The sequence below is a fragment of the Manis javanica genome, chromosome 7 (genome assembly GCF_040802235.1).
Source record: "Manis javanica isolate MJ-LG chromosome 7, MJ_LKY, whole genome shotgun sequence".
Taxonomy (NCBI): Eukaryota; Metazoa; Chordata; class Mammalia; order Pholidota; family Manidae; genus Manis; species Manis javanica.
In genome coordinates this window covers 37,972,645-37,986,328 of record NC_133162.1, presented here as the reverse complement: position 1 = coordinate 37,986,328, position 13,684 = coordinate 37,972,645, and positions in this window count along the sequence as shown.

Here is a 13,684-nt window from a genome sequence, read left to right as displayed (position 1 = left end):
TGATGTGTTGAGGAACCACTGGGAAGGCCTGGAAAATATGAGGCTAGTGGTCTCACAGAAGCCACGTCTTTGCATGTGGCTCGTGGGGATTCTGCCCTCTCTAGGGAGGTAGCAGCGTGAGTGGGAGTGTGGAAAGGGCCTTCCGTGCTGGCTGCTGGCTCAGCCAATCTCCTTGCCACATTCAAGTCAGTAGTCCTTCTGCTTGGGAAGGCTCTGCCTCCTTTTCTCCAAGACCATGTTGTTTCTGGCCAGCACATCCACCTGAAGCCTGTCTAAGAAAGGGCACAGAAAGCTCTGTGCTCCTGCAGGCCACCTACAAGCCATCTGCCCCATCCCAGCTCTTCGAAATCTAGCCTTGGTTCCCACCTCCTCCACCAAGTCTCCTTTCCTGCTTCTAATCATTGAAGGTACTTAATTGATTAAGATTGGCACTATCCATTGGGTATTGCATACCTACTATGTGCCAGGCATCGCAAATTTGGCATCTGATTGAATTTTCACAACACTCGTGGGTGGTGGTGCTGAGCTGCATTTTACATTTGATTTGCACTCACATTTGGCCCCTGCAGCTTCTCCTCAGAAGTACAGTACTCCAGAAGTTCAGCTGAGCCCTGGTAGTACAGGGGAAGAGAAGGAAGAGCAGACTGAGGGCTGAATCAGAGCTGGATGAGCTTGAACAAACTACTTCCCCTTTTCTAGATCTTGAATTTCTGGTCTTTGAAGTGAGTTATTTGAGTCGGATGCTTGGCCCTCTACCTTTTGTAGGTTATAGATGTTCAGGTATAGCCTAAGAGCCAAAGGCCTGATTCTGTGTCCAACAGGGCTTCATGTGACCAAGAAGTTTTGCATTCTACAGAGACTTCTGATTTCCTTGTGAACCTGCTCTTAGGACAGCTCTGTTCATTAGCAAGCTTCTCATATTCCCTCAGTGTTTGCATACCTATTTTGTGTGTGTCCCACAAAATGGGTGCAATGACCACTAAAGTGAACCACATCGTTGGCCCCAATTCTTTGCCCCTCCCTGTACCTAGGGGCAGCACATACTCCCTCATCTCTTTGACTTCAACCATATGACTTGCCTCAGGCAGTGGAAGAGATGGAGGCAGAAAGTGAAGGAACCTCTTCCAGAGGCTGTGCATCTTTCTACTTGCGTGTTTGACCTTCTGCCATCACAATGAGATGAATAAGCCCAGGGTAGCCTATGGGTCCTGGGAGGAGGATGACAATCAAGTGACAGAGCTGCTCCCAGTCAACCTGTACACACATGAGCTAAATCATGTTTTGTTTAAGTTTGCTAAGGCTTTCTGATTGTTTGTTACTCTGTGTTTTTGTGACAAAAGCTAACTGACACAAACTCTTAGAAAGGTATTTATGATCCAGATCCTCACGTCTAGATGAGCTTTAGGGGGATCTTGGTGATACCTCTCCGCCATCACCAATCCAACATGTAAACTTGCCTTCTATTTGTGCTTTACACACTTCTGGGATGAGGAGCTCTGTTTTCTGCAGCAGCCGACAACATATTAAAGCATGTAACTGCTAAACTTCATCATGAGTCAAATTTTCTCTTTTAACTTCCACTTGGCCCTCAGGGCTACACAGGATAAACACATCCTCTTTTCCTTCCAACAGCCATTCAGAGGTGTGAAAAGTACTCTCATTTCCTCCCTAATCTTTGCTTTTTCAGGTTAAACAACCCCCTTGCCTTCTGCCATCTCTCATCCCCATTAAACAGCCCAGCCGTCTGCCATTCCTGCAGCTTCACCAGACTGGGCAGCCCTGTCTTCCTCCTGCTCCACATGTCCAGAGGGAAACATAATAGTTGATGTGAGCTGATCAGAGCAGGAGCTGGAACAGGATAGGGCTGCCTCTGCCCTCACTCCTGCAACTGCCAATGCCTTCCAAGAAGTGGGAGGTCCTTTGGTAGCCACAGGACATTGACACAGCCCAAGGCAGCCCTGGATAGGCCTGAGCCTTTCTCACACATGGCTTTTCTACACCAAGCCTCTCCCCTCCTGAAACCTCACATTCTCAAGTGTCCCAAGGCATTTGGAAGAAAGGAGTCTGTGCTCTTTCTGACCTCTCTTGCTGCCAGTGTTCCCAGGAAGTGGGGGGACATTAGCAAACCAGCCCTGCAGCAGGCAGCAGTGACTGAGTGATTTCTCAGGGATCCTCAGTTCCTTAGAAGTGCTAGCTGGGGCCAGGCTCTCTCAGGGCACTAGGACACAGTCCATTGCAGAGCCTCTCTGCTTCTGACCTGGTAGAGAAGGATTTGCATAGGACCTGCTGGGGCTAGGGAGTGAGGCTGGGACGAGCCAGAACCAGCTTCAGGGAGAGGTTTCCTCAGTTTAATCCCTGACATTCATGGTCTTGTCATCAATTACTTGGCCACTTGGGCAGAGCATGGCAGCGTTATAAATATATGCAGACTCTGGCTGCCTGGAGGTCCATGCCTTGCGAGGCACAGACCATTTGGGTTGCAAGCTGAGCAGAGCCTTGTTTACAGAAACTGTCATCAGTGCCCTGGGCAAGTCAGAGGCCTGTGTCCCGTGTCCCAGTGGGTTGGCAGAGCTGAAACCTGGGTGACTGCCTGGGCTGAAGTAGTTCCTAAGGCCCACCTGCCTTAGAAACACATTTTAAATGATTTCATGCCTCTTTTGCAGTGCCTGTTTTATTATCCGTTATCCAGCTTGGGTGAGGTGAGTAGGGCGGCTTCTTCTGCACCCAGGCTGTGTGCGGTTAGATGTCACAGAATCTAAGGTGGCAAAAGATCATCCTGTCCAATGGCAGCTGAATTTTTGTTTGTAGCCTGTGTCTCTTACATTCCTTGAGTCAAAGGAAGCTCACTACTTGTCCCAAACTGCCTCCCTGTGGCTTTTGCCCACTGATTCCAGCTCTGTCTCCTGCAACATATAGAAAAAAATCCCTCTTCCATAAGAAGCTTGTCAGTAAAGCCACCAGCCACAGTTCTCCTTTGCTCTCTTCTTCAAGCCAGTCCCTTCGCCAGTCCCTTCAATGGTCTGCATGGTCCTCATGGGGGCACTTTTCTGGCCTGTCACACCCTGGGCTTCCTTCTGTTTCAGAAGGAAATAATCTTTCTCCAATATACCTCCATTTGGAGTGGCAAATAGACCATTAGGCAAGGAGCTAATCAAACTGGTTTGGTACCTACAGTCTCTCTTGTAACATCCCTTTGAGCCTGCCCATTCACCTGGAAAATGGGATGGTCCAGGAGCTGGAAGGGGCATCCATGTGTAACTCCCATGTGACTGCCAGTGTGAGGGGGAGCGCAGGCCCACACCAGGGCTTGGTGGTAATGGCAGTATTTTATTACTAGTGTTGGCAGAGAGGGGCCATCTTTTTGGTACAATTGCCAGGAGAGTGAGGCTGTCAGTCTTGTATACCTGTTCCTTCCAAAAGTCAGCTGTGGCTATTGTCCTGTAGATGCAACTGAGTGAACCAAGACCCAGAGAAGGGGTCTTTATCTAGAGTAGTAGTCAGGGATCTCCAGAGAAACAGAACCAGTAGAATATGTATGTATATAAAGGAATTGGTTCATGTGATTGTGAGAAATGGACAAGTCCAAAATCGAGTGGGGGAAACCAGAAGATTAGCAAAGAGTTAGTTTGAATCCAAAGGCAGTCTGTTGGAGAATCATGGCACAGATGAAGTCTGGAGGCAGTTGGCTGGCAGAATTCCTTCATGCATGGAGGAAGTTGGTCTTTTGTTCTATCCAGGCCTTCATTTGATTGGATGAGGCCCACCCATGTTATGGAAATCAATCTGCTTTTCTCAAAGTGTGTCAATTTAAATGCATATCTCCTCCAAAAACATCCTCACAGAAACATCCAGATTAATGTTTGACCACATAAGCTGGGCACCCTGGCCCAGCTAAGCTGATATAAAATTAACCATCCCATCCAGCTGGCCCATCCCAGGACAGGGCACATAGGAAGCAGGAGGAGCTTGGGATGCAGTCATTCTTGCTGGGATGTTTTTCCAAAGGACAAAACAAAAACCTTTCTCAACCTCCAGGAGTTTCTCACATTTATATTATCTAAAGACAAGGTGCGCTGTTCCCCATAGCATTAACTACAATGAGAATGGTTACAAAATATAGCAACGGCCATCCAGACATCAAAACTGAAGTTGTATACATGAATACTTAGGTGGGAAGGTGTTCGTAATACGTATTTTTTAAAGTCACATTATAGTATGTATAATGTGATCATCATTTATAAGAAAGATATAGATTATATTCACTAAATGTTAACAGCATTCATCTTTAGATACTGAAATTATGGGTGTTTTTCCTTCTCTTCTCTTGCATGTATCCTATAACATTCCCATTAAGATCTTGGGCCATTTGCTTTAAAAAAGCAATAAATAAATCAAAGTTTTTCAAGTAAACAAAATGATTTTTACATTTCTGTCATCTAAAAATGCAGAGATCTCCAAAATATATATGGCAGCACCTCATTAGTTTGAGTTATGTTCCAGCTAAATTTAACTAAACTTTTACATGCCAGAGCCTGTGGGTTTTGCTGTTGATGTTGCTATTTTGGTTAAAAAGCACATTCAATATTTTTTATAAGATTTAAAAAAGTAGTTCATAAAACTGTTAAGTGCTGGGCACATATCAGTTATTTCTAGAAGATATTCATTTCATCCTTAGACACTGGCTACAATTAATTCCTTCTCAGTCATGTTTACAAATAACCATTGCTTTTTCTGCTCTCAGTTGTCACTTCTGCTGAATCCTCAGGGCTCTTATCCTTTGTTTTTTCACAATAATTATGTGTCTCAGGCTCTCTGAAGGGAGAAGCATCCCCTCTCTTATCTGGAGTCAAATGCATGGGCTGCAAGACAGCTGTTACTCACCTTCTGGTTAATAGAGCCTCACTGTGTATCAGAGTTTCTCAACCTTAGCACGTTTGGGGCTGAATACTTCCTTTTGTGGGTACTGTTCTGGGCTCTATTGGAGGTTTAGCATCACCTCTGGCCTCTCCCCACTAGACTCCAGTAGCAATCTCTGAGCTGTGGCACTCAAAGATGTCTCCAGACATTGCCAGACATTCCCTGGGGAGCAAAGTTGCTCCTTGTTGAAAACCACTACTGTGCATCATAAACTATTCTCATATTCCAGAATAATGGGGGAAGAAAGGACAATCTGATAAGCATCTGGAGGGACAGAGAGGGGCCTTGGCCCACATGGTGGCTCCTGTAGCCTTTCTGATTGGATCTAGTTGGCCCTGTTTCTCTGGGTCCAGCTCGGTGCTCTCCTGCTGAGATCCATAGTTGTAAGCTGGGCCACTACCTCCTAGGAGCACTACTCCAAGGCAGCACAGAAGCCAGTGGAGAGAAGTTGCTAGAAAGAGAAAGTCATGAGAGGGTGGGCAAAAGGTGATGATGTCTATGTGTTTGCAGAGCATTCAAAAAGCCAAAGGAAAACAAAAGTGGATGATAAGGTGATGGAGTGTGTGGTGGGTGACACCTCGAATGCTGTGCCCAGGCCTCAATTGGGTCCCATCCCTCACAATCAGCCGGATGTCCACAGCACCTTCCTTCATACCCACTTGCTGAGAGCTGCGCCTTCTGCCAAGGATGTCCTTCTAGCAGGAGATGCACTGGGGGAAAAGGAAAATAAAATGTCCTTCCAGATCTCCTTTACATCTCTCTCTGTAATTTTGTGCTACTTTTAGCTCTGGCATGAAAAGACTACAGTAGAATCCCAATCTGGGGCTGCGGAGCAGATGAAGGGGATCATCCTTGAACTCTAATTGGTACAACTTCCTGGCTCTGAGAGGTTCCTAGAGCCTGGCCTCCAGCTTTTCGTGATTCATTTGGATCCTGAGAGCAGCCATTCTACATATTCTTTCAGGATATTTTTTTCACCAACTTGGAGCTCAAACACTTTTGACGGATCCCCACTTTCTGGAAGATAAATCTCAACTGCATTGCATGATTCTGTACTCATCTCCTAGGGCTGACATAGAAAAGCTCCACATACTTGGTGGCTTAGAACAACAGATAGGTATTCTCTCATGGTTCTGAAGGCTAGAAGGCTGAAATGCAGGTGTCGGCAAGGTTGGTTTTCCTTCTGGAAGCTCCGAGGGGGAATCGTTCCCTGCCTCTCTAGCTTCTGGTGACTGCTGGCAATCCGCGGCACTCCGTGGCTGCATGGCTCTGCTCTCCAGCTGTCATCATATGGCTGCCTTCTCTGTGTCTTCGTCTTCTTCACTTCTCTTCTCTTAAAAGAACATATGTTAATGGACTTAGAGCCCACTCAGATAATCTAGGATGGCCCATCTTGAGATTCTTATCTTAAGTACATCTGCAAAGAAACTTATTACAAATAAGGTCACATTCACAAGTTCTGGGTGGACATATCTTTTGGGAGCCCATCATTCACTTCACTGTAGTCTGCAGGGGTTTCCAAAGTCGGGCTTTTTCGGCTTCATTCATTTGCTCACTCACAGACTCATTCACTCAGTTAGTTAGCTGATGAACAATGAATGGCACTTGGGGAGGTGGGGAGAAAACATGACTTCTCCTATCTGCCTGTCCTCTTCCTGAATGTCCCCATCTGGGCTGCCTCCTGCCTGTTTGCCCTGGGTCCTTTCCTTCCCCTTTTCATCCATGCTCTGGTGCTCAGAGCTCCAAATCCTCACTACTCCTCAGGACCCAACTATACTCCTGCCTCCTCTGAAAAGTCTTCCTTGCCCCTCCAGCCCTTTGGCAGCTTTGTTTCATCTGGGTCCTCATTTGGTGCATCACAGTCTGAAGTCAGTCTAGGAATGTCTTTGTTGCAGAGGCCCCTGTAAGTCACTCACCAAACACATACAGACTTCAGCTTAGCTAGAATCTGCAATGAATCCACTCTGCTACATGTACTGGGCCTGCCTGGTGTGGGAGATGAGGGCTGAGGATGACAGGGAGGAGGGTAACTGCTGCTGGTAACTTTTCAAAGCCCTGTGACGATTAGATTCTGTTCTGCTCCTCACCACCCTATGGCACTGTGTTTTACCATGAGGAAATGGTGTTTCTGCAGTTCCTTGACTTGTTCAAATTCACAAAACAAGTCAGCAGCAGACCTGAGACTAGGAACACGTTCCATGTAATCCCAATGCCAGATCTTGGTGGTGGATGGCTAGGATCAAAGGCTGCAGTTTTTCTTACTTGCCAGTGTGTCCTTTGCAAGCACTCCGCCTTCCAGGTAGATTGCCTTCTGCCTCTGATTTGCTGTCACTCGTGTCACACGCCTCTGGTCTAACACCAGCCAGGGGAGAAGCAGCCCCCAAGTAGCCTTGCGTGGGCCCTGGCAGCATGGCCCAGTGGGAAGGGCTCCCCCCTCTTATCAGCTGAGGGGTCTCGCCCCACCCACAGAGGCTGCTGGAAGACCTCCCAGCTTCTGCAGCCCATGCCTTTTGGAGTTACCCCCACGGTGCTCGCTGGGGTTCATCACTGCACCAGTGGCTGCTGCTGTGCTGTTTGCTCTGCCCAGAATGCACCCTCCCCTCTCCCTGCCAGTATGTCAGCCCTGCTTACCCTCCAGCTCTCACCGCAGGGGCTGCTCCACTGCATCTGAGGGCTAAGCCACTGCTGCCTCTCCTGAGTTCCCTCTGCCCTTGTTCATGCCTGTATTACAGTGCCAGGCCATTGTGTTGGGGCTGGCAGGTGAAGGGTAACCTCCTTGGCCATCCCCGGGACCAAACTGTCTGGATGATACAAATTCATCTTTGTAGCCTAGCACTGAAAAAGGGCTCAAAAGCTGAGGAGGGAACTCTCCTTGCTTTGGGCAGTGTACATCAATTCTGGCTGTGACTTCATAGCCCACTCTATGTAGCAGAGTCGTTCATGCATTTACTACTAATGTCTGGAGTCTCAAATGAGCCCAGACTGTAGGCTCCTCCCTTTTACTGTTCCTAACTGTGGCTGAAGACAAGTTGTTTAAGGAAAACATAAGAAATACTTGTTAGTACAATAATACAACTGTAGCACCAGCTCCATCTTATCGCATAGTCACTATTTCTTTTTTTGTGGTGGGAAACTGCACATAGTTAAAATATCAATTTGATGTTTTGACAAAGCATACACCCATAAAACCACCAATACCATGAGCATATCCGTCACCCCTCCAAAGTTTCCTCTTGCCCCTTTATAGCCCCTTCCCAGCCCTCCAACCCCAGTTTGAAGCAATCACTTCTGTACTTTCTATGACTATAGATTCATTTGTATATCCTAGGATTTTATATAAATGGAATCATAGAACATTTACTTTTTTTGGCTGGCCTCTTTCACTCCACATAAGTATGTTAAGACTCATCCATGTTGTATTGTGTATCAACTATTCATTCTTTTTTATTGTTGAGTAGTATTCCACTGTAAGGGTATACCACAGTTTCTTTATCTGCCCATCTATTGGTGGACTTATGAGTTGCTTCTAGTTTTTGGCTACTGCAATGAAGCCAAATGCAAATCAATCTGCTATGAAGATTCATTTACAAGTCTTTGTGTGAACACATGCTCTCATTTCTTGTAGGTGAATACTGAGAAGAGAGTGGGTTATATGGTAGGTATATGTTTAACTCTTTGAGAAACTTAATCAATTATTTTCCAAAGTGGTTATGCCATTCTTCAAGGCCACCAGCAGTATGTAAGCATCTGGTTCCTTCTCATCCTCACCAACACTTGGTATGGTCTCTTTAGTCTGTTTTGTTTTAGCCACTTTAATAGAGGATAGTATCTTATTATGGTTTTAATTTGCAATTCCCTATTCTAATGAGGAAGAGCACCTTTCATGTGCTTATTTCCTTCTTTCATAAAGTATCTAGTCAAATATTTTGCCCACTTTTTATGGGGTTGTTTCCTTCTTATTGATATTTGAAATTTCTTTAAATATTCAGAGACAGGACCTTTATATTCTTCAGTCTGTGCCTTATTTTTTTCATTCTCAACAGTGCCTTTCAAAAAGCAGATGTTTTTAATTCTGTTGAAGCCCAGTTTATCAGTTAATTTTGATGAAGTTCAGTAATTTCTTAGCTCCTAATCATAAAATTACTAATTTAAAACAAAGAAAGCTGAGTAGTTTACAGTATCCAATCATTTCACATTTACACAGAACCTACTCTGGGCCAGAAATTGTCCCCATGGAAAAAAGTAAAAGATATGATCCTTGGTTTCAAAATGCTCAGAGCATAGTAGGGTAGGTGAAATGAGCACTTTATTGTATTAGAAATGTGTTTTCTGTGCTGCAAGAGGGGAACTAAGAAGATAATGGTCCTCATAGGAGAAAAGAGAGGGGAAAAGATACAAGAGGGTGAAGTGAGCATTTTCACAGACCTAGTGTGTGAACTAGGTCTCACAGAACTACACAAAGAAAACATTTTTTTTTGTTTGTTTCTGAGAAGGCCATCTTGACCATTCAGTTTTCCTTTGCATGGAGGGTGAAATATGGGGCAACAGACTTAACCTAAAACAAGGGAGTTTTGTATCAAATGTAGAGAAGAGCCTGACAAGAGAGGCTCTCAAAAGGAGGGGGAAAAAAGACTAAGAAGAAAAAAATGGTTAGTAGCAAAGAAATATCAAGGGAAGTGTCTGCTCATAAAATAGAAATTAATGGATTACAGAGCAAGGACATTAAGAAAGATCTTTAAGAGGTTGCAGGAAATGGGAGAATTAGGGCAAAGCTGAGCTGTCATGTGGAACATTTGACATAACAAACTACTGGTTAAAGCTAATATAAGCTTTATATTATGCAGGGTAAGAGACAGCATGTGCCCAGGAAAGATGAAATGAGAGAGGATAGAATACGTGGGGTCTCGGCTATGACTCAGAGCCAGCTAGCTTTGCTGAGTATCCTGTGCTAGCCTCTGCCACGCTGTCATCAGGAGCTTGGGTCGCTTACGTGGCCTTGGCACGGAAGCCTCCATCCAGGCCACAATGACAGGGGCTGGGGGTGTGCACTGCTTAACTGCAGTGCCCTGGAGAGCTCTTTTTGTGTTGCCTTTACTTTGTATTTATTGCTTCATTAAAAACATTAATAATCAAGAGCAGCAAAAATCTTTTTTCCACTGTAATGCAGATAGGAAGTGCAACAGACTGAGGATGGACAGAGTGGAGAGGGGCCCAGAGAGAGGAGCTGCTTCTCAGATCCTTGGTGGAAGCTGCAGCAGAAGGGCATTTCCCCTCCGTTCCAGCATCAAGTGGGCAGCATGCTGACTCCTCGGAGTGAGGAGAGCCGGAGTTAGGGATGGTGAGTTGGTGGGGGACTTCCACCTAAGGTGTAAACTGTGTGCAATCACAGCTGAAGACAGTGTCCGCAGTGGGGGTAAAAGCCCAGACATGACCATTCCAGCCCAGGCCAGCAGGGACTGAGGAGTATGGGAATGAGAAGATGACACCAAGCCATGGCAAGAAGCAGATGATGCCCATGGCCACCTGAGGTCTTTTGTTTTTCCATCTCCAAAGTGTGAACACCAAAGCTGAGCAGCATCTCCGTGTCTGTCAGGGTAGTTGAGTTTAAGATCACATGTACTTTATCTCAGCAGCAATGTCTATCATTGCAACTACTTTATTTAGGATAAAAACTGCAACTAAGTAAACAGTAAAATTTAACAGTAGCTTAAACAAGATAGTAGCTTGTTTATTGTTTATATAAAAGCCTGGATAAGTACATTAAGGACCAATATAGTACCCAACTGGGTCAGGGGTCCAGGAAACTTCTAGATCACCACCTTGCCATCTTGGCAGTATAGCCCTTACCCTCAATCCAAGATAACATTTATGTTCCAGGAGAGAGAAAGTGATGGAGAAGAAGAGATGAAGTGTGCACACCAGCTCTCTTCCAGAAGCCCTGGAAGGTGTTGCATGATGCCTCTAACACTGTGTTGGTCAGGACTCATTACCTCGCTGTGCAAGGGATGCTGGGAGATGTGGTCTTGATTCAGGGCAGTCATGCACTCTGGTAAATATCCTGTTCTTAGAACATTGGATGACAACCAGCAATCTGCCACATGGACTAACCCTTTACAAAGTCCTAAATCAGGGAAATGCAAAGCTGTTGTAATGTGTTGAACTGTATGTAGGCTACTGCAGTTGGGTTTCTGGCAGCCAGAGTGGGCATATCATGTAAATAATTCCCCAGTTATAGCAGTCCCATGAAGTCAAGTGAGGAAGCTATGACTTCAAAGAGAGTTACAGGAGAGTGTTAAAAAGCAAAGGTGCCAGTAAGTGAAGAATCGTGTGCTGGGGCACACATGGTCCGATGCAGCAGACCAGCTGCAGACCCTGGGAGAATATGGAAGGAGAGGCCACCATTTGAGTGTGCGCCTGGGGAGGAAAGGCAAGAAGGGTCAAGAGGGAGAAATTACTGGAACAGGGCCCAGCATTTGAGAAGCTGAGTGATCAATTAATGACAAGTTGGGTTTTTTGTCTTTCGGTGGTTGGAAAAAACTTGACATTGAACAAGCTCTTCCTAAACATGTGCTGTATGCAAGGTCTCCTGTTCAGACTGTGAGATGAAGGAAGAGAAATGAGACAGATCCCCTGCCCTCAGGGAGCTTCCAGTCTGAGAATGTAAACTCGAACATGGTATGATGCTTGACAATGCTTTGGAACTCAGCCCTTCAAAAATTGTATCTTAGCTTGTAAACATGGTAGCTGAACTCTTTACCAAGCAGGTATTGAGCAGTGTTCAACAGCTCAGGTTCTGGCATCAGACACTAGTTCAAACTCCATGTGTCTGTCACTTACAGGATAATCAGCTCCTCCTGCTTTGGCCAGGACTTCCCAGTTTTAGCGCTGGAAGTCCCATATCCTGGGCAAATCAGACTAGGTAGTCACCCCTGCTATTTATAAACTTCATGCCCTTGGACAAGTTACTTGATTTCTTTGAGTCTCAGTTTCTTTAATTGTAAAATGGGAATAATAATAATTCTGACCTTTTCTAGTTGTTGTGAACACTAAATGGGAATATGTTAAATATGCTTAGCAGAGTGCTTGGCTCATGGTGCAACTGTTATCATTTACTGTTCTCAGAATTGTTACAGATCTGATGGATTCACACTCATTTTACCTGTGTTCTCTTGCATGGGAACTACATGCTATGCTGGAATAAGTAAAACTGAGCATTTGTGATGGCTTTATAACATATTTCTCATGAATGACAAGGAGCTACTATTACTGAGGAATTTCCTTTCCAAATTTAATGTAGACTCTAATTTCCCTTCTTTCACCTTGTCTGTATACTCATCATTTTCTTCATTGTCACAGATCTGAAATGAGAATATCCTGTGAAGTATCATGTAAAGTTATTGTCTGAGATGTTATAATGAATTTGCTTTTAAAACATAATTTTAAGAAGGCTCTCAGAATGTTAAGATAAATTTTTTCTTAATGTTCCTGTTTTTATTCATTCCTTCTTTCAACAAACATTTAAGTGTGTGATTATTAGTTGTCCAGCTATATGCTGGGTGCTGGGTATGCAAGAACAGGAGCCCCAGCCACTGCCCTAAGGGAGTCACCTGGGGAGACAGACATATAACAAGCATGCATCACAATGAGGTAAAGATAGGGATGGAGATACTCACCAGGCTGGTGAGAAACCCTCCATGTACATGGTGGCAACAGGTAGAGTTTCTAAATCAAGTGGTAGATGTGCTCACTCCTTTATCTCAGGTGGAGGGTGGGGGGGTGGATCTAGGTAGGGAGCCGCATGTGAGCAAAGGAACTGGAGTAAAAAGCCCCAGGGCCATTCAATAACTGTTGGATTCTGATAATAGAGAGTGACAGAGACCTTGTTTGCAAACTCATCCAACATATATTTGCTGAGCACCTATTATGTGGATGCTACTGTTAAATTTTCCATTAAAACTTCAATACACAGGCTTGGTTCTTGGAAAGCTTAGGGCTTGGAAAGATTGTGTATATGATGTATACACAACCAATGCAAGAGATCTGTTACGGACAGAACATCTGTGTCTTCTCAAAAGTCTTAAGTTGAAGCCCTAACTCTAGTGTGGTTGTGTTTCAAAATGGGGCCTTTAAGGAAGAAATTAAGGTTAATGAGATCATAATAGTGGGCTCTGATCTTGCAGGATTAGTGTCCTTATAAAAAGAGACCTCAGAGGTCTCTCTCTCTCTGTCTCTGTCTTCCTCTCCAAATACATGCCAGGAGGAAGGCCATACAAGGACCTAAGGAGAAGGCAGCCATCTGCAAGCCAGAAACAGGCCCTCCCCAGAAACTGATTGGCTAGATCCTTGATCTTGGGCCTTCTCTCCTCCAAATCTGTGAGAAAATACATTTCTCTTATTCAAGCCACACAGTCTACAGTGCTTTATTATGGTAGCCTAAGCAGACCGAGACAGTGCCATGATGTACCACCCTAAAGGCAGAGAACAGAGTGCTGGGTGTGCAAGAACAGAAAGCCCCCATTTGGAATGTTAGAGGAGGGAGAAATGCAAGAGAAGACGGACAAGGCTTGAGAGTAATGGATGCAAACCAGGGTGACATCAGGTCAGGGACAGTATGACAAGGGAATGTTGGGAGAGAAGCATGGTCAATTGTGTCAATGGCTGTAAATTCTAGCAATGAGGACTGGAAAGTATACATTTATTATGAGGTTGAGTAGTTCCATTTCCTGGAGAAGAGACTAAAACACCCTCTGCCCTGGATGGCTTACCT